The sequence below is a fragment of the Carassius gibelio genome, chromosome A17 (genome assembly GCF_023724105.1).
Source record: "Carassius gibelio isolate Cgi1373 ecotype wild population from Czech Republic chromosome A17, carGib1.2-hapl.c, whole genome shotgun sequence".
NCBI classification, from domain to species: domain Eukaryota; kingdom Metazoa; phylum Chordata; class Actinopteri; order Cypriniformes; family Cyprinidae; genus Carassius; species Carassius gibelio.
This window is the reverse complement of record NC_068387.1, coordinates 14,849,422-14,869,653: the sequence shown is the minus strand read 5'-3', so window position 1 is coordinate 14,869,653 and position 20,232 is coordinate 14,849,422. Positions and strand designations below refer to the sequence as shown.

At 38.0% G+C, this 20,232-nt stretch overlaps 1 protein-coding gene across 2 annotated transcripts in view; it reads left to right on the top strand.

Annotated features, from left to right (window-relative positions):
- Positions 1 to 8,234: 8,234 nt before the first annotated feature.
- The window catches only part of LOC128031765 (leucine zipper protein 1), a 43,705-nt gene continuing 31,707 nt past the window's right edge, over positions 8,235 to 20,232 (top strand). Inside the window, exon 1 of one of the 2 annotated variants that reach the window (XM_052620155.1) lies at positions 8,235 to 8,522. The gene's annotated coding sequence lies outside the window, so the exon portion shown is untranslated. Of the gene's footprint in view, positions 8,523 to 8,596; positions 8,776 to 20,232 lie in introns of those variants that run through there. The other variant, XM_052620156.1, reaches the window with a different exon arrangement.

Below are 20,232 nucleotides of genomic sequence, written 5' to 3'. Positions count from 1 at the left end.
AGAACCGATGCAACCGGTTCTTGACTCGTTAAACTCAGCGAAAATATGTAACGTTACCGAAGTAAAAGTGGAAGTAGGAGAAAAAAATAATACTCTAGTAAAGTACAGATACTGACTTTTAGTACTTCCGTGAACAAAAATGGTTCTATACAAAACCACAGTAGTGAAGTAGTTCTACTTCGTTACTATACATCTCTGCACCTGGACACGGGGGTCATGCGGACTTTGCTGGGCAGCGGTGGTGCAGACCGCGGCGAGCTCGCGTTCGGTTTCCCCTTGTCGGAAGGCCATTTGCTCTGATTTGCTGCTGGCGGATGCTCACTTCGGTGAGGTGCTTCAGCAGTTCTTTTCCTCTTGGGGGAGGAGCGCCACCTGTGGAAACAGAGAGGGTACGTGAGCCAAAAGGAGAGAAAAAAAGTCCTGATTAATCCAGGAAGGGTGAAACTCAATGTGGAGTGGGTCGCTGTCGATGACTTCTTTACTGCAATTCCTGCATTCTGTAATGGGAGGAGCCAACGAACGGACACAGTGGGTGTGGCGTCAGGCCTTGGAGAGGCTTTTATTATAACAGAAAATAAAACAAAAGAGGGGATAAACGTAGCCAAAGGGGGAGAGTGTCCAAAACAAATAGGGATCTGGTTTCCTCATCGTGCTGCAGGGTTTGTGTGGGTCGGGCAGTGTTCATGGAGGAAGGGTCCAGGTAAGGGGTGGTGTCCGGCAGCCTCCCCTCTCTGGTCCGGGGCGTGAGGGGCAGCAGCTTCTTCTAGCAATCACATCCTTCTCATCGGCCGCGGTGCTTGCAGGGGATGGACGGCCTGGCATCCTGGCCCGTCGGCCATGTAAACGGGTGCGGTTCTTGTCCAGATCATGGGTCCAGTGGCTCACGTCTATGGTGGCGCAGGTTTCCCTCAACACACCCTTACTGGACCCATGAGGACACCAACGTGCATGCATGCGAAAGAGACCAGTCTCTCAAGGAGAGGCGCGTTAGGGTTTTAAACATCAGCGGTGATGAGGCTCTGTTTCCATCAGGTGTGCCCCATCACACGCCGCCAGCCCTGGCTCATCCAGCGCCCCCCCTCTCACACACCCACTCCTGTCAGGAGCCTGGTGAAGGTCAGCGATTTAGGATGGGATGCCGATGAAAATCAGGCAGGAGGCAACTGACTCGTCACACCTGGTACTGAAAAACATTAAATTCAATAGGGTGTTCAAACTTTTTTACATGACTGTGTGTGTATGTATATTGAATATATTGTAGCCATAGTTTACATCAGGAAATACTTGCAGAGTACACCGTTACATTAACAACATGAAACACTGACACTAGGAATGAAGGATTTTGATCACGTTACTGGCTTTGGAAGGTAATCCACTGTGTTGTGCTGTTTTTACATATTGTTTTGAGAAATGCACATACTGCTTCGCAGATGATAAGGATGATTTAAGAAAAGTACAAAGGGTGCGTTTCAAGGAAGTTCTGTCGTTATCAACTGAGGCTGCATCCGAAAACTTATGGCTGATTTATACTTCTGCGTCGAACCTACGCCATAGCCTATGCATAGATGCACATCCTAATTGTGACTTGCTGCCTCACTGCCATATATGAGACAATGACTTTGCAGGCAGCTTTTGCACAAAGGCACCTTATGAAACTGATTTCGGACATGCTTCTGTGGCAGCGTAACGGTTTATTGATCTACAACAAAATAGAATGAGTTTTAGTGATGACTAAACAAATATTTAATTACTATAATATTGATTTCTCGCTAGAAATAACATCAAATCTGCAAAATGTTAGTCAGATATATACATTTACACCAGAGGTGGACAGTAGTGAAGTATTTTTACTTTATTCAAGTAAACTTTGTAGTTTATTAGAGTGTTTTTCTTTGGAAAACTTTTAAAAATACTTAACTTTACTTCACTAAATTCCAAAGCTTAATGTCATACTTTTTAAGTAATAAGTATTTTTTTTTAAGTAATAAGTAATTCAGGCAAAATGAGACCCAACTAAGTATTGAGTTCTGTACATGCTCATACTTTTCATTTCAATACTTTTTAGTTGGCCAAGTTTTCTAAAAATCCTTTCTTTGTATTGGTCTTAAGTTATATTCTAATTTTCTGAGATACTGAATTTGAATAAACATTTGAAATGTATCAGTCTGTGTGTAATGAATGAATATAATGTACAAGTTTCATGAATTAGTGAAATAAATCAACTTTTTGATGATATTCTAATTATATGACCAGCATCTGTATTACTGTATTATGCTTTAAATGAAAGGTTTTAAAAAATAGAAATACTGTACTTCACTATTGTCAGCCTCTGATTTACATACAAACTGACCACCAAATGCAACTTTCAAACGCCATCTTTATTGTTTTGCTCAATTGTCACAGAATGGAACACACAGGATTGTGGGTTTTTAAAGGCAGCGAAGAATACATATATGCTGCATTCAGAATTCGATCAGAAGAAGGTACCTCCAGAGAGAGGAAGTAAAGCATAATTTGGATTCGGATGTGCCTTTATGCCATCCTGCCATGGAATGCTGACTCCGAAGGCAGCATTTTAGAGCTTTCGTACGCAGCCAGAGTTTAACGGAAATTGTGACCACTGAGCTGGCTGATAATGCTTTTGGGAAAGAGACTGAGAAAAACTATATGAAAAACACACACACACACACAAAAAAAACTATAATGCATTTGACAAAGGTAATTTGTTAAATGTTAGAATATTAAAGATAAATAGGTTTACTGAACTAAATAAATTATAATATATACATATTATATGCATAAAAGCACAATATATTTCCACAAATGTGAGTGAAACCATCAATCTTACATCAAACAAACTTGCTATCAATACACAAGTGTTTAAAAAAATACTTTTGGCATGTGGCTGACACCATCTGTTTTTATAAAATTTTCTAAAGCTATTTTAAATTTAGGAAGTATGTCTGATTTTGACTGTCATGATTTATTTCACAAAACCCTGAATGATGATTGTGTCTGTTCCAATTTATAGATCTCATAGTGGCCACATGGAGGCACCATGGAATCAAGAATATTGTCTCATGCATTTATTTCTGCACTGATTTTCTTCTTTCCCCTTAGAACTGTAGAAGGCCATTAGTAGCCTATAAGTTGTTATAATTTTTCAATTAGTATGATCAATATATTTTTAAGAGCCTCAAAAATTATAAAACCCCAAAAGCTAAATCTTTCCAATTATAGGACTCTATCTAGGGTGAGACCACAACATCAGTTAAAAATATTCGACTTTTTAAAAAATGATTTCATACTACAAGTGGAGAGCAATTAAACCAAGCAAGAACACACCACGACTACGTCACACTATGGAAAATATTAGAATAAAAAGTTTAGCTATGGCTATACAGCAGAAAATCAGATACAGCAGCTACTCCCCCTTCAGGCACAACAATCCCTCTCACAGTGCTCGTCTGTCATGGGACAGAGATCAGTCCAGAATAAACAACATGTGGAAGATGAAGAGACATACAAAAGACTAAGAAAACAAAACAATTCGCAAAAACTTTCCTTTGTTAAAGAAGCTCATAAATAAAATGAAAAAGAGGGGTGGAAAAAGTTTATGGTTAAAGTGAGTTGCCTCATGCAATGCTACTTACGTTTTAATATATATTAACTTTAGCAACAAACACACAGCTGATGGAGCCGAAGGCTAAATCCTGGATTAAGGTTAACGATAGTCTTCAACCAAACTGCTGTTATAATGGGTAGCACTGCCTGCAACAGAGATGAGAAACATACTGATGGAGCGGAACAAACCACAGGGCACAGTAAAAACACACTCCAAACTCCACGTTCTGACTGTGGTTTTGAGAGTCTCTGATATATATATATTTTTTTTAATGTTAAGAACTTTACACTTGGGTGGCACAGAATCAGAATAACGAAAGGGTGTCTTAGGTGTAGTTTTATGGCATTCCAAACAAATGAAAGATTTGTGTTCTATTTAATAAATGTAGGCCTGCATGCATGCAAAGTTCTCTAAATGACATTGTTTCCTATGAAGTTCATAATCATAACACACATCTGTCTGCCACCGTTTCAACTCTGCTGATATGGTCCAATTGAAGGTTACACTGTTATACCAGAAGCTGGTGACTGTCTTTACGAGTGAGTCACTGAATCATTCACTGAGCCGATTGACTCAAAAACACTGATTCATTCTGGAATGAAACCAGTGCTGCGTGTTGCTCTGAAGTACATAAACTTTATTACTGTGGTTTTGTATAGAACCATTTTTGTCCACAGAAGTAACAAGCAATAGTTTGTCTAAAATGGCAAGTCACATTTATTTATGTCAAACTAACAGTTTAGTTCAATGTTAATGTTGCAAAGTTGACCAATTATGAAACAAGTTCATTTCAGCTATGAGCAGCTTCACAGAAGGCATTAGTGTTTTTTTTGTTGTTGTTGTTGTTGTTGTTGCTCAAATTCAAATTCTGCAGCCCAAAGGATAGACTGAGCCACATACCAAAAGAAGCTGAAACACCTTTTACTGCATACTGTACAACCCCACACAGTTAGATGACATAACAACATGTTTTGCTTATGTCTTGGAACTGCGCCTTTGACAATAAAGAAAGACATGACGAGGCATCTTATGTATGTTCTAACTCTAAATTCTAATTGGCTGAGAGTGTTAATACGCCTAGAGGCATCTTAGAGTTTTCAGGTATTTTGGATTATTCACAACCCTGCACTAAAGATAAGACAATTTGGATAAGTTCCTAAGTAAAGAGACAGAGAGAGAGGGAGAGAGAGAGAGAATACTCAAAACTTCTCTGTCGTGTTGTGACACACTGATACCTGGGCATGTCCCAGCATGCCATGCTTTTGTAGCATGTACTTCACATGGCTGAGGCTGTTCTTTTAAATGATTTAACAACAGAATGATTGAACAGATTTTTTTTGGATACAAATGAATGCACTGAAAAAAGAAACCTGAATAAAAAGATATTTTGTTTGTGATCTCCATACATCTCTAATTTTATTTATATAGTAATTCCACCTTGCAAGCGAAGCATAAAATATACTAACTGTGTATATTCTTCTGTGCAAGGCAATAATCTAAATAACTGGGTTGGTCATATGAATAAGTGTCTAGAATGTTATATAAGAGCATATTTTCCCATATATTTAGCTTACTATTTCACTAAACAGTGTGAGCTTGTGATGTTCTCCCCACCTACAGCTTTTCCTGCTGTGACATGCAGTGGCCTTGCACAAAAGTAATTAAAGAGTGAAGGACTTTGTTTTGATTTAACCGATGACAGTTTGTGTAGGAGTGAGAGATCTGAAAGCCACTTGTGCTTTATTCCTTGACATTCAAACTTAAAATAAAGGTGTTCAGATGTGCAGATGAAAAAAACAATAGAAAATACTGCTATATTATCTTCATAATTACATATTTTGCTAGTCATTTATTTCAAACTTAGTTCAAACCATTCTGAAATAGTCACCACTGAGTATTGTTGTATCCTATATGCTTAACTTGCAATATGAGGTAAAGACAGTTAGAGATATAATTAAATACAATATAGATATAAAAAGGCTGTTATTTGACATATACGTAGAGGCTAATAAAATACAGCATAATATTCCTAAAACAGTCGAATCAAATTCGGTGTAACTATAGTTACACTTCAGCCACTCTGAGGCCACTGGCTGTTTTTAGAGTTTTATTCCTGCCATGTGCTTATTCAGGATTACTGACACTGGAGAAAGAGTAATTTTAACTGCCCTGAACAGAGTATTTATATGACGCTTGAACTGTAATTAAGTGAGCCATGGTTCATTGATGATTTCTGACTTGATACATAAACATTTTACATAACTGGAGTGACTCTCATCTTATTTCAATGAAACAAAAATAAAGAAACAAAACCTATTATTCTGTTTGTCAATCCATATATGCTACAGTACATAGACTTATAAGTTCCAACAATGACAGCTTACAGTCTGGTTGTGGATGGACTACATGCTGAAGTTGTGTGCCTTACCATGGTGGGCAGCTTTTACTTTTTTATATATACTTTTAATGTTATAATAATACTAAATGTGCCTGGTTCATGGAGTACTTAATTGGTAAATTGCAGAACTCAGATTAAACTTGGCCACCACACTAACATGTTGCTCTCAGAATTGTTGAAAATGTTTTCCGTTCTTTTTGGAGCAAAAAAGGACTGTTTGCATTTGGAGAGGATATAAATGTTACCGTTGAAAATAACACTGTCAGTCCTCTCATCTCAACATCTGCCAAAAAAGTTTATTTTCTAATGAGAAACTGCAATGCATTGCTTTGAAATTACTCTAATGAAGAGTAAAAAGAATGCAACCTAAAACAGCGTTGGTGTTAAAATTATAAGGGTTATCTTGATTTGGTTGTAGCTTGCGGGCTGAGGCTGTAAACCAGCAATCAGATCCTGGTTCATATCCTGCTTTTGACACCCAAAGAAAGTAATCTGTAGTTTGTTTTTTTCAGCAGCAATTGAACTATTTCTGACCACTACTTTCGCAAAGTGAGACATCTACAGTAATATCATGTCATTCTATTGTTAATGGAAATATTTTAATTTTAGCCCTTTAATGTTTCCTTACAAATACATTTTCTTTGCTTAGCAAGCACAACAAATAATACATAAATACATATACATACAAAATCTACATATACGTTTTCATACAATACAAAACAGATCATATAGAATATATGAAGAAAAGTTACAGATACTCCTCCCCAAAATGAAAATGTTGTCATTAATCACTTACCCCCGTGTCCTTCCAAACCTTTGTTCATCTTCGGAACACAATTTAAGATATTTTGGATGAAAACCGGGAGGCTTCTGACTGTTCCATTGACTGACAAGTAAAATACACTGTCAAGGTCCCGAAAAAATATTAAAGACATCGTTAGAATAGTCCATCTGCCATCAGCAGTTCAACCGTAATGTAATGAAGCAATGAGAATATTTTTCGTATGTAAAGAAAACAAAAATAATGACTTTATTCAACAATTTTTCTCCTCTGTGTCTCTCTGCATCACCATAGCGCCATTTTTGAGAGCATCCGCTGAACGCAAACTGCGTACACTATTCTGAGTCAGCCGTACAAGGATACATTTTCTATGTGTATTTCAATTTGATTTGAACAAAAACAGTGCATCCGTGCAGCGTGGCTGACACAGAAGAGCGTGTGCCGCAGCAGATATTCTCCAAAATGGCGCTATAGTGATTGAAAATGAAATGGGAACCCAGGTCATGTTGGGAGGCCAATAAATCGAAGCCATTCTGGATTGCAATATTGTCCTGCTACTATCTATGTCCTGATACGGTTGAGCTCAATAGCAAGTCATAATAGAAAGACTCCTTATCTGCATTGGAGGCATCTTCTGTTGGTGCATAGACCTGAACAAAGGTCAGCTTCACATGCATTTCTTGCAGCCGTACAGAAATGATCCTGTCTGAGACAGGTCTCCAACAGAGAAGACACAATGCCACCTGGCGGGACAGGACAATCCCCACACATGGTCACGGTTGTAGCTGGAGTAGGAAGGTCTTATCATCACTTATCAACTTCCCACTGGCCATCCAACAGGCCTCACCAATCAGGGTTTGGACCTTTACTTAGTTGGAATTACTTTGTTCCTACACCGTCATCCATAGACGGCAGTCATCTCTGCCATCAAAAGCACAAAAGAGGTCACTTCTTGTCGTTTCTGTACTAACATAGGTATTTACAGAGTGGGGTCACTGGCCCCATGCTCCAGCTCTCCTCCTTTATCTGAGGAGATTATTTTTATGTAATCATAATTTATCATTTTTAGTGATTTTTTTTTTAAAATAATTTAGAATCATATGAACTAATAAAGAAACTTTTTTAAAATTATTATTATTATTGTTGTTGTTATTAATGCCTATGTTATTGCCTGACAGGGGATTATTGATCACCTTTGCAGTGACGTCACATAAATTCTACATAATTTTGTTATACTCATTTTTACTACCAATATAAATTGTATTCGATTTCTTTACGTTTTTATTTTTTATGTTTTAACACCTTTACTAATTGTTGAGCTAAAAAAAAAGAGTCTTGCTATAGGCTACTTGTGAATTGGGTTTCCCGTTATTCTTCAAGCTTCCTCTAGAGCTCAGCGCACGTCTGTCCCGTCGTTCTTTCGCTCATCGGGGCGGGACCGTGTTGCCGTGCAGGGCGTTCTTTCTGCGGTCACAGGCGGAGAAATCGTTCTAGGGGTGGGTCTTTCTTGGCAAAGGAAAACCCACCTTTTTCATTGTTTGTTTCTCGAGGAAGGAATGTGATGGTTTGATCTTGCGGCGCAAGGGACGGGGTGAGAGAAGGAACTAGCGAGGAGGAAGCTGAGAGCTGCTCTGTTCATCCTCAAAAAGTCAAACACGTTTGCCCTTCCAGAGCGCTACCAACGAAAAATCGTCACCGTTCTTCTTCCGTTGTTCAAGGTAAGAGAAAACCGAAGCGGGATTAGTTTAGTGAGAGGGGAGCTGAATGGTGGTTTCTTGCCCCTAGACACAACTCCAAACTGCGGCAACTTTGGCACCCTCCTCCCCCTCCTGTTCGCTGCAGAGGAGCAGCTCGATAAACAGGACTGCGGGGATTTCAGTCAAGCTATATTTTGTGGCAGATGTAAGAATGATAGCGTTCGTAGGGATGTGGAAGAAAACTTCAACGGGACTTTCCAAACGGCTGAGAGAGGTAACTTGACTCAAACATGGTCGGGTATGTTCTAATTTTTTAGGGGGCTGAGCCAGAGATTGCCCCTGTATTCGGATTGAGACGTTTTACGTCAGCATCATCACACTATGTTGCGAAATACGTTTACAGCATTTAAACTCGAGTTGCACTTTATTTGTTGCGCGCGAGCATCGACATGTCAAACCGATTGGCCACGTACACCAGACGTAACGTAACCCAAGAATATTGTGTTTTCAAACAGGAAAAGTCGCTTTCTCTGAGAACAATACAGCAGACTTTGAGGGAATTTGGCTTGGTTACAAGCCAGTATAAGTAGTTTCATTCTTACAGAAAGCAGTTTTTTGTGCTTAACCTTGAAAATGTCCCCCTCCCCTGCACGTTTCTGCCGAATAAGCAATCAAGCAAGAAAACAAGCAAGTGTTAAGGGCTTCTGTTACGAAGCTCATGTTCGCCTTTCAGATATCCCGTGTTAGATTTTGATTTCTGTATCGTAACGTGTAGCTTTTTTTGACGCAGTGTGTGTCCCGACCTGCACTACTGTCGGCCCCCACGCGAATAGAATATGTATTTCCAGCCGTGGCTATTAATGTTGACAGCTGCTATTAGAGGAGTGAGGTGCTTTCACACACGGCGACAGACACAATTAAACGCGTTTGATGTCTTTAAACCTTGCATGGCTCATATTTATGTTAATATTAGAAATGGAAAGTCCTGTTTTTGCCTTGGCTTAAAAATCTGGTGTTTATTTTTGACCTGCGTGCTGTAAGAGAACACTGCATGGGATGTCGAGTCGAGGTCAGGAAGACTGATGCATTCCTCATGTGTTTTGGCAGTCTGTGCATAATTGTGTATGTTCATGTCCCAATCGAGAATACACACACACACATACAAGCACATTTGTTCAATCTCAGTGATTCAAATGTTTTGAATTTTTCACCTAAGGTTTGTTCTGATTTGTTCAGTGACTCTTTGTGCAGGTTGCATCATTCCGCCAGTAGGTGGCGAGAAGTGAGTCCCTGCTTCTCAGCTAGGCCAGCATAATAGGCAGAAAGTAGTAGAATGACTGGATAATATGTGAAACAAAAATACTTTACTTGGCAAAAAAAAAAAGACCTTACTGCTTAAAGGGGCAATTATATTTAGTAGTAATTATATAGTATGGGTTAGGGTTAAAAAGGGGTGTGTTCATAGCCCATACTCAGATGCTATTTGTTTGCACTATAGTTTGTATTACCATTAGGCAGGAAAGGAGTTGTAAGCTTAAAAAAGAAAAAGGGAGACTTCAGCAAATGAAATAAATCAATAAAACCCCTGATTCATTCATGGAAAAGAACATTGCTACCATAAAAACATATCAGTTTTCATTTGTCAGGTTAGCAGCAGTGGTGATGGTTGGGGAGCTGACAGGAATATGAAACACTATGAACAGAGAGAACAGCAACCCCCATACAAGCTCCATTACATTAGGCAGGTGGGGCCCATAAAGCAAGAGAGAGAGGGAAGATGAGTACAGAGAGGACCTGTCATGACCTGTTCCAGACTCAAATGCAGAGCATTGACAGATTTCCAGTAAGACTCCAGAACACTTTCTGTGTGTGTTTTAATATGAACCGTAAACTAACCCACTCTGCTTAACAGTTTACTGTCACGTGATGGTTTATTATATTCCTTGCATCTTGCTCTAGCCCTGTCTTTGTGTTGATGCAGGAATTTCATGGAGTCAGTATTAAATATTTGCACTTTCGTGTGAGTTGCTTTGATAAAGCAGTTTCTGTGCGTCAGTGCATTAATTTGAGTTGCATCCAGTGACTGATTAGATAAGACAGAGAGACAGAATTGGTGTTGGTTTTGAATAGTAGTCAACGAGATTGTTTTAAACCAAGGGGAGAATCTGTGATGTCTGGAGTTAAAGCTCATGAAAATGCAATTTAGTCAACGATGTAGTCAAAAACTGAAAAGTTTTCCCTTGCGTTTTAAAAAAGTTTTCAAAATGATTCACGTATACACATTCGCGAAAATGGCCAAAAGCAAAAAAAAAATAAGAATTCCAGGCCAGTAGTTGGCGCTATCACCTTGTTAGTAAACAGTTCCTGTATTTTTGAAGTAAATCCACACTTTGCTGAAGAAGCGTTAGCAAACTCTTGAGCAGCAACAACAGAACCATGTACTAACTCCACTATTGTTGAGTATTTTTGTTTTCACGATTGCTTTTAAAATCGACAAGTACTGCGCATGTCTAAATACTAACACTTAATATGCACGTGCATGATGTCATCATTTTCAAAGATTCCCGTATTGGGTGTTTACATGGGAATGATAACAGTGCCGTTTTCAAAAACCTGCATTTTAAAAAAAAAAAACGTGTTTTCAGTCCCCAATATGCTGTTGTAGTGTAAATGAACAGTCCAAACGCATAAAATATTTTCCCATTTTTGGCTGAAAACTTTGTTGTGTAAACTTACCTTAAAGTAGTTGTATTACATATATATATATATATATATATATATATAGTTGCATGTGTATATATATATATATATATATATGATTATTATATAGATGATTTCCCATCATCCTCAAAAACATCAACAAAACTTCATAGGGTCAAAGAAAATATGACCGTCCCTGTATAGCTAGTTTGGTTGTCACTTGTAAAATCTAGTTCCTGATGCAAAACTAGCAGAGAGAGAGGGACACTTTTCAAGAATATATTCAGCTGGAGATCTGGACTGCATTCTAAAGCCGGATGTATTTGCTTTCTGCCAAAAACCAGCAGACACTCTTGTGTTGTTCTTTGTCTGTTTTTTTTATTATTGTAGCTTATCTCTCTCTCTGTCTCTCATGTGTTTTATGACCTGCTATACCTTTTCATTTCTCTCACCCTAGACGGGCAAAGGTGGATTTCTGATGAGCTTTTATTGTAGGTTACAACAGTACATGTGAACTTTGTCAGCTGAAACAGGATGGGTGGGAATGAAAGCAGGGGCAGTTCCCATTCAAGAGAATGTTAGAAGACAGTTTGCACAACGATCAAGCGATGACTGGCGGTGCACTGTAATTCCTGCCCTCGCTCTCTCCACTTTTCTTTATGAGCAGGCCCTGCTTCTGGTTTTGCCAGTCTGCTGATTACTTTTCCACTTGGAGGAAGCATGCAGCAAAACGCTTGTGATAGTTATCGGTGTCCAATAAGAGTAATTACCAGACTTAGCACCAGACCCGAGGATTATGGAGAGGCTAAATGACTAGTTTGAGGTCTAAATGGAATATTGCGGTTCACTCCTGGTGTTCGCTCTCTTAATCTTCTCTCTTTTTCTTTCTTTCTCACTCAAATGAACCGACAGATTCTGAAACCACATTTTCAGTAAGTCTTCATTCTGTTGCAAAATTTGAGTTTTACAGTAACATCATGGGACAGTTTGGTACTTTACATGACATCATTGTTCTTCTTTCTCTGTGAGAAATAAGCTGAGATTTGACACTTCTCCTTAAATGCAAAAGGAAGTGAAATTTGTAGTGGGTTTTGCCACATAGATGTATTTCTTGCATGTCAAGTGGTAAGGTCGTTGTAAACGTCATTGGCAGATAAGCTTTTGGCACTCAGCAAACTTATTCCCAGCACTGATCTTGACATTAACAACCAGTTGTTTTAACACAATTTTGAAAAAAATTATTAAAATCTTACAGTAATTCTTTGTGTTCCTGTGAACTCAGACATATAGTGCTGTGTTCATATGTAAAGATGCCCAGATCTGGTGCACAGCTGAGTGTCTCTTCAGTTTTACGATGTCAGAAAGTGTGAGAGCTTGCTGACAGACATATAGTTTGAGGAGGAGTTGTTAAAGTGTGAACACAAGAAGAAGATTACAGCAGCTCCTCCCACACATGTTGAATCGGGTTAAACCGCCGCCGATGTGAGCCCGATGAAAGCCGACGAGTGGAACACACCAAACAGACTAGCCAACCATCAGCTTGGTGTGTCCCTGCTTTATGACTGTTTACTCCTGTTTTAATGGGATTATAAAAAATCTGTCATTTGTTCTTCCTTATATAATTTCAGACCTGTATAATGCAAAGAAAGGTATTTTGAAGGTACTGTTCTTGTCCATACAAAACAACTCCACTGGACTCCATGGATAGACATTTTACAAAATATGTTCTTAAAATTTCCAGATTCTGACCTGGAAAGCCATCTGATCATAAGTGTGCTAAATTCAGAAAAAAATGGGCCAAGAATATTTTGTGATCTATTTGAAAATATATGTGATCAAATCAAATACATTTTTGCAGGCATCATCTACTCATTTCAAAGGGATCCAAGCAATCTGGAATTTAGTGTGGGAGCTGAAATATTTGTCCACTCAGATTTTGAGATTCAGGTTGGTCACACTGGACTTCTGCTGTTCTTCATAAATCACTTTACTATTGACAATTGACACTAGACCTGAACATTTTAGCCAAAAGTTCACTAATGTGACCACACCTTATCTGTCCATTTGATAGAGGTGTATTAATACCAGCTGTAAACTTCATTTGGATCACCCAAACAGGGTCTGTAGGATTTGTTTAAACAAGTACAAAGTCGACTAAGATGAACCCTTCAAAGAGTGCCTGTATCGACCGCCTACATGTTATGCATGTTATCAAATGGAGTATACTTATACGTATCAAAGACTATAAAATACCCAAGACATTTTACTCGTATAGTTTTGAATGGGGAAAAATGCAATGCTCAATATTGTTCCTACATGTCTAGTTGATATACAATAGTTGATGTCTAGTTGGAGTTGTTATTTGTGTAGCGTATTGTGATTCAGACAAACATTGGCCATATATATATATATATATATATATATATATATATATATTTGTTTTAAATGGATGTTCATTGACCTGATGCACTTTTGTGTATATTTTATTTGCTGTTATTAGGGATGTAATGATTCACTCAACTCACAATTCGATTAAATTGTTTTTTTTTTTTTTTTTTTTTTTACAAAATGTGATTTAAGACAAATTATAAATTAAATGCTCTTTCCATTTCAAATAAGAGGCAACTACTGCATTTTAATCATGATTCAAACAAAGATGATGCATACATGCAAGATGATAAGTTTTTAATCTAAATTAGATGGTATAATTTCAAAATTTAAAGTAAAAACAGAATAGTTTGACCTTAGTTTTGTGAAACCAACATAACAAAAACAGAAACAGCAGGCGATCTGAATGAGATGCAGATTCACTCTCTGCCAGCAGGTGGCACTTAAAGTGTTTCCTTGGTTTCCGGTGTCAACAAAGCAGCGCTGCACTTATGAACTTTAATATGCATTATACGGAGGCAAGATGAGAAGAAATAATACCATCTAAACTTTTCTAAAGACAGTAAGTTCCCCTCAGACATACATTTACATAAACTCCTAGCCAGCCTCACTGCAGTTAAGTAATAAAGTGGCACAAAGCCAGAACTGATATCTCAAGTACTTCACTGCATCTGGGATTGCTGATGTGCTGGGATCTGCTCAGACCTGCTCCTTCTGTGATGTTTTGCATCATGAAAAATACTTGTGTGAAGAACTCATCAGATTCTCCTGTTCTAAGCACTCAAAGTCATCTATTTAACGCCCCACCCTTTTGCTCTCTCGCCTGTGAACAAACACGCCCGTGTTTACATTTGAGCATGTGTACAGAACACAGAAGATTTAGTGTGTGTTAAGGAGCAGGTGTGTATTTATATGGTATTTTTGCACCTGGTATTAGGATCCGTGTCGGTCACCAGATTGCAAGGGGTCAACCGAGACAGATCGCTGTTCACACCTGGTATCAACGTGCATCTCAAATGCTTGTCAGTCAGCAAATGATTCCTTACTGATCTTTGACCCTGTTTTTTTTCTCCCTCTCATGTGTGACAGTATCCACGCTGCTGTTGAGGAGTATAGGCGCGAGGGTGAGAGGGAGTTTGAAATATCTCTAAGGTCTCCTGAAATAGCTCAGTGGAACCGGAGTGATGCACGCACAGCATCCCACATGTTCTCTCTGTATCCGGAAATGGCATGCCGGACACAGCTGCAGCACTCTGCCGCTGCTGAACCAAATTGTTATATCTGAGTTCATTAGCTTCTGTGCGTGTTTGTGTTGGGTGGAGACGGGGAATTCCATTAGGGATCTGTCTGATGACTCTCAAGCACTCTCCTGATTTCCTTCTCCTGTGTTGTAAAGTCTAGTGTACTACAGAGGCTAATAGGCCTCTTACAGAGTTTTTTCCACCTCAAGTGTATGAATCACTAGAACTGGATGAGATACAGGGTATTCACAATGTACTGCATGGATTTGTGTTACAATATACTTTAAATTAGTGATTAAAATATATTTTTTTTTATGGACATTAAAAAAGAAACCTAATGGGTTTGAATTAAGGAAGGTAATGTCAAACAATTTGTAATTCGTGTCGTCACTCAAAAATATTAACTTCTCTGAATATTAAAGTAGTATTAAATAGTTCTTTATCACCATGTATTCTTATATTGATGTATACAATTAAAATTATATAATACATTTTTTCCTCAATTTAGTGAAAACAAATTTCTTAACTATTTTAAGTAATAATAATTATAATTATTATTATTATTAACTAAATAATGTTTGATCTAATTGATTATAGCTGTTTGGTCAAGATGATGACTCATCTGATTTAAGATAAAATCACTTTTTTGAATAATTGCATAGCAAATGCTTGAATAAATGCATGAAAGGCAGAACAAAACTGAGAAATATTTAGATAATATATTTTTATGTATTATATTAATTACTTTTATAGAAACATCACCTAGCCCCATAAATCACCTGGTTTTAGGTCTAATTTACATGGCTGTTGGTTTTTTAATTCTGCACTACGCTGCCTGTTTTTACCCTCCACATGGAAACACAACCAGAGATTCTCGGGTCCATCACTGACCTGATTTCCAGTCTAGATGAGAGGTTCAGGCATGGGCAGGGAAATAGGATGTGCCCTTCTTCCCTCCGCGCTCTTTCTCACAGATGCACAAACTCTAGTTTTAACTGACGTTTTAGCCACGCAGTACTAGAAAGTTCAGAGTCGGTGTTATTGAATAAATACTGAATGGACCCATCTGTCAGACATCTGACAGTTTAAAGATTTTTTGGAGAGTGAGCTGTTGCTTTCGTAATACTTTTGTTTACTGCAATCGGTGAGTAATGCAGCAAGGATAATTTAGGAGAATCAGATTTTGCTTTATCTTGGGCATCTGCCATCATCATTATGTGTTCATGCTCTATAGAGGATAGCAACATGTGCCTCCAAAGTCCACACTGTTAGTCGTCTAGGTTAGTATTGGTTCTTGGCCATTTTGACCTCAGACCTCAAGTTCACTCCAAGTTCACCATTTGGGATATAGTTTGAGGTGTTATAAGTGAGATGGAGCAATGTTATTAAACCAGGGTCAATTAACACGAATGTTGCTTTTTTGTCAGTATCCGATCAGATAGAAAAACTTTCTATTGGTTAAAAATGTCCACCTTTTTCTGTTTTAGTGGCTGAAATTTCAGTACACCAGTGGCACACTCTTGGTAACCATTTATATTTTATGGCAGTTATTAAAATAAATGTGTTTTTCTCTATAGGACTACAGTAATGGCAGAAAAGACTGATTTTAAAGTTATTCTGCTACTTCGCTTTTGCACTGCATGTGCGATCTAAGTGTTTTCCATCCTACACACATTCTCAACAGCCGCAAGCTTATTTCTGTAATCAACTACTTGCAAACCAATAATCTGTTTAAAAATGAAAGGGCCTAAAACGTTGCCCAGAGGGACACCACATATCAAGCTAATGGGAACATGTTAGCATTTAATTGGCATTTTACTGCTTAGGGGTAAAAGATAGAGAACTATTTCAGCTGCATCCATTTCCTAGTCATGATTCAGCGTCATACTGTGAAACCATAGTTTGAACGATTTATTTTGAGGAACCACGGCCTTTTCTCATTTTTGACTTTCGCACATACATATGCACCAGAGCTAAATGCAAGGTGCCTCTAGTGTGGTTTATCCAGGGACAGTGGAACCGCATTATCTTTTATTAGAGACAGGATAGCTGTGACCTGTGAACTGTGCAAACATGTTGAGAAAGTTAAACTAAGGCTGTTTGGTCTGCTCTGGTTCGTGGCCTATTTTCCCTTATCTCTGATAGAAAACATGTTTCTGCTGTGACACTTGATTGTAAACATTTTCCTGAGTTCTGTAATGGCTTACATATGGTTAGGAATTTTTGCTGTTTAAAAGGGGATTTCAAGCCTAAAGCCTGAAAACTCTGTATTGCATGTCCCTTCTTGTCCTTCATACATGGTATAACATACCCCGCTTTTATTTTTATACCTGTAAAGTGTTGGGGGAAAAAATACAGTTAGAGTTATTAGTTCTGTAGATCTTTTTCTGTCAAAAAAGTATTATGTATATGAAACCTCACAAAAAGCAGTGTAATATCTCAAAATCAACTTATTTTTTTTTATGTAGACAAAACCAAACATATTGAGGACGTTTTCCAAGAAAATCCTACAAAAGTTATTTCGTGGCTTTACTAAATAGAAATGAGCTCTAGGAATGGCACACATTGTGTGCTGATGTTCAGACTATTGTTTTCCCTTTCCTGAAAAACATTTATGAGAAATGGATGGAATTTGAACATGAGGAATAATGTGTGACTGGATAGAACAAAACTTCTTTCGTTCACAGTCAAAATAAATGATTTTCTCTGGATTGGTTTATTTATGATTGATTGAATACTAAGTCTAACTAGTACATCTCTAAGATGTTTGCTCTTAAAACCAGCTTAAAGAAGATTCTTCAGCATAAAGTGGACAGGATGGCAAAACGTGGGAATTCAAAGCATTATAAAAAGTTCAACAGTGTCACTCCCGGGCAGTTATCATTATGTTTGAGCTTTACGTACTTTTATGTAAATGAAAAAGTATTGAAAAGTATGTATTAGCTGTTCTCTTTCACTCTCTCTCTCTCTCTCTCTCTCTCTCTCTTTACAGTCATCAAAGCCATGAGATGTCAGCTCAAACTGGGCAGTGCAATGATTTCTCTACCCTTCTCTTGTTCTCTGTGTTCTTGAGGTATTTTTGGAACTTAATGAAAAGAGAAATCTGAACTGCTTGGCCTTAAAAGGGATGTCTGGGTCAGATGAGTGGAAAGTTGTGTTATTAATGCGTTTGACATCTCTCTCTCTCTCTTTTTTAAAGGGGCTAGAGAACACAGGAATGCTCTGGGTTGGATGGTTAAGTTGGGCTGGACTCAGTCTTTAGGGAGGGAGAGGGGAAAAGGGGCATATTTAGCATTTTTTAGAAGCCTTTCCAGCTCGCTTCAAGGTCCACTTTTTTTTTTGCCCACTGGGACATGCTATGGAAGAGGCTTGTGTAACACTCAGAATCCTGTTCTGTACTGAGGACTTGAAAGTTATTTAAAAGACCTTTTACTAGAGAAAAACAGCATGAGTTTTGCCCATTAAATGAATCCCTCTGTCTCAGCAGAAACTTTGGGTTTTAACAGCTCATCATGTGGATACTGCTCTCTTTCTTGTGTCTATCCCATGTATGATCCCCTAGAGATTATTCTGGAAACTGTACTCAGTTCATAAAGAAGTATTTTGACTTCATGGGTGACTGGGTTACAGTCCATTTACATGCTTATTAAAGAATGGATGAAGAAAAGATTGTTGTTGAGATGGGAGCATATTGGTGGTTTTCCATGATTATTATCTATAATTGTGATGAATTTACAGTATGGGAGCTGCAGAAAAGAGTCTGTTTATTTGAGGTTGATTTTGTGTGCTGCCTTTGTAGTAGAGAGAGAGACAAGTGCAATACTCAAGGTTGATTTGTAAGGGTCTGTTTGCACTTCAATGGCATTTCAGAGTGTTCATGATAAAGAAAAGGGGTAAAATATTGTAAAAAAAAAAAAAAAAAACCATGTACATTGACATATACTCTTTGTATTCATGTTGTTTTGTTTTCATATAGTTAAAATAAATCTTTGACCTTTTTCAAGACAAGTTTAAATTGAATGATGCCAAAAAAATGTGGTGTAACATCAAATAAAATAATATTTGCATTACATATTTTTTCTTACACCTTAACTGTACACAACCATTGCTTTATTTAAAATTTTCAAAGGAAAAAGTATAAAATACCATGCATTATTAATTCATAAATATCAGTTGTTTTTAGGAGTCGCAACACATGATATTTTAAAATCAGAACTAAACTTGCCTTGGTCAAATTTTAAGAGACTTCTTGACACCAAATAGGGGTGTGATGGTTAGTATATAACCGTGAGACCGGCCAAAACCGTGTCATTAAAATATTTTTTACAAACATTTTTTATCAAAAATTATTTTCCTTTTTTAGATAGGATCATAAGATGCACAATATATCGGGAGACATGGTTTTTACCACTTAATGAAGTTTTGTAAATCGTCAGACATGATATTTACCACTTTTGTACAAATTTTATCTTAATTTTAATAAATGTTTCATCAACCAATTGCATGTATTTTAATAAATAAAAAGCAAATATAGCAGACAATGATAACCGTGACATGGAAGCACCTGCGCGCCGCGTTCACTTGCACTGCACTGTAAACTAGAGCGCATCTCATCGTAAATGAAACTCAGCGTAGGCCTATGCCTCGTACATTAGCATTGCATGGCTTTTTTTTTTTGAGGCTTGCATCAGCAAAGCATTGCGTCGTCCATAGACCGCAAAACAATCAGCGGATGGCGGGCGGGTGCGGCTTTGAAATTTGCTCCAAAAACTTTGGCGCGGATGATGAGTTTTGTGACAGATCTCCTTAAAAAACGGAGGTCTGAAATCTCTGCCCCTTTACCGATCAGAGCGCGTTAACCCGCTATCTCCAAGAACAAACAATTGTGACTACGGCAGATCCACTAGCATGGTGGCGAGACAATGAAACACGCTATCTAACCCCCCCCCCCCCCCACCCCACCCCTAACTGCAAATGAATCTGATCCGGCAGTCAATATCTTTCAAATATTGATAAGCAGTGAAGCAGTTTGGTAATTTCCTTCAGAAGTTAAAAACTTCAGGTGTTTTCAAGACATTGTATGAATTGTTTTAATTATTCTTTTTAATTTTTTATTAATTAAAACATCTGGACAAATTGACCCTCATGCCATTGACTGACTATTTTAGTGTTAGTCATTTAGTGTATGTTCTTCTGTGTAGTTCAGCCGCTGTGTTCTTTAGTTAATGTCTGGCCATCGCCATGCGTCACTCACTGCAGCTGCTGCAGTTCTAATCTCACTGAAACGCGAGCAGCCGCTAATGCTACCACTGAATAAAATGATGAAAAAAGTGATCACTGATGTCATGCTCACCCTGACAACACACAGGATCAGAACAAGCTCTCAGAGCCCTTGGCCATGT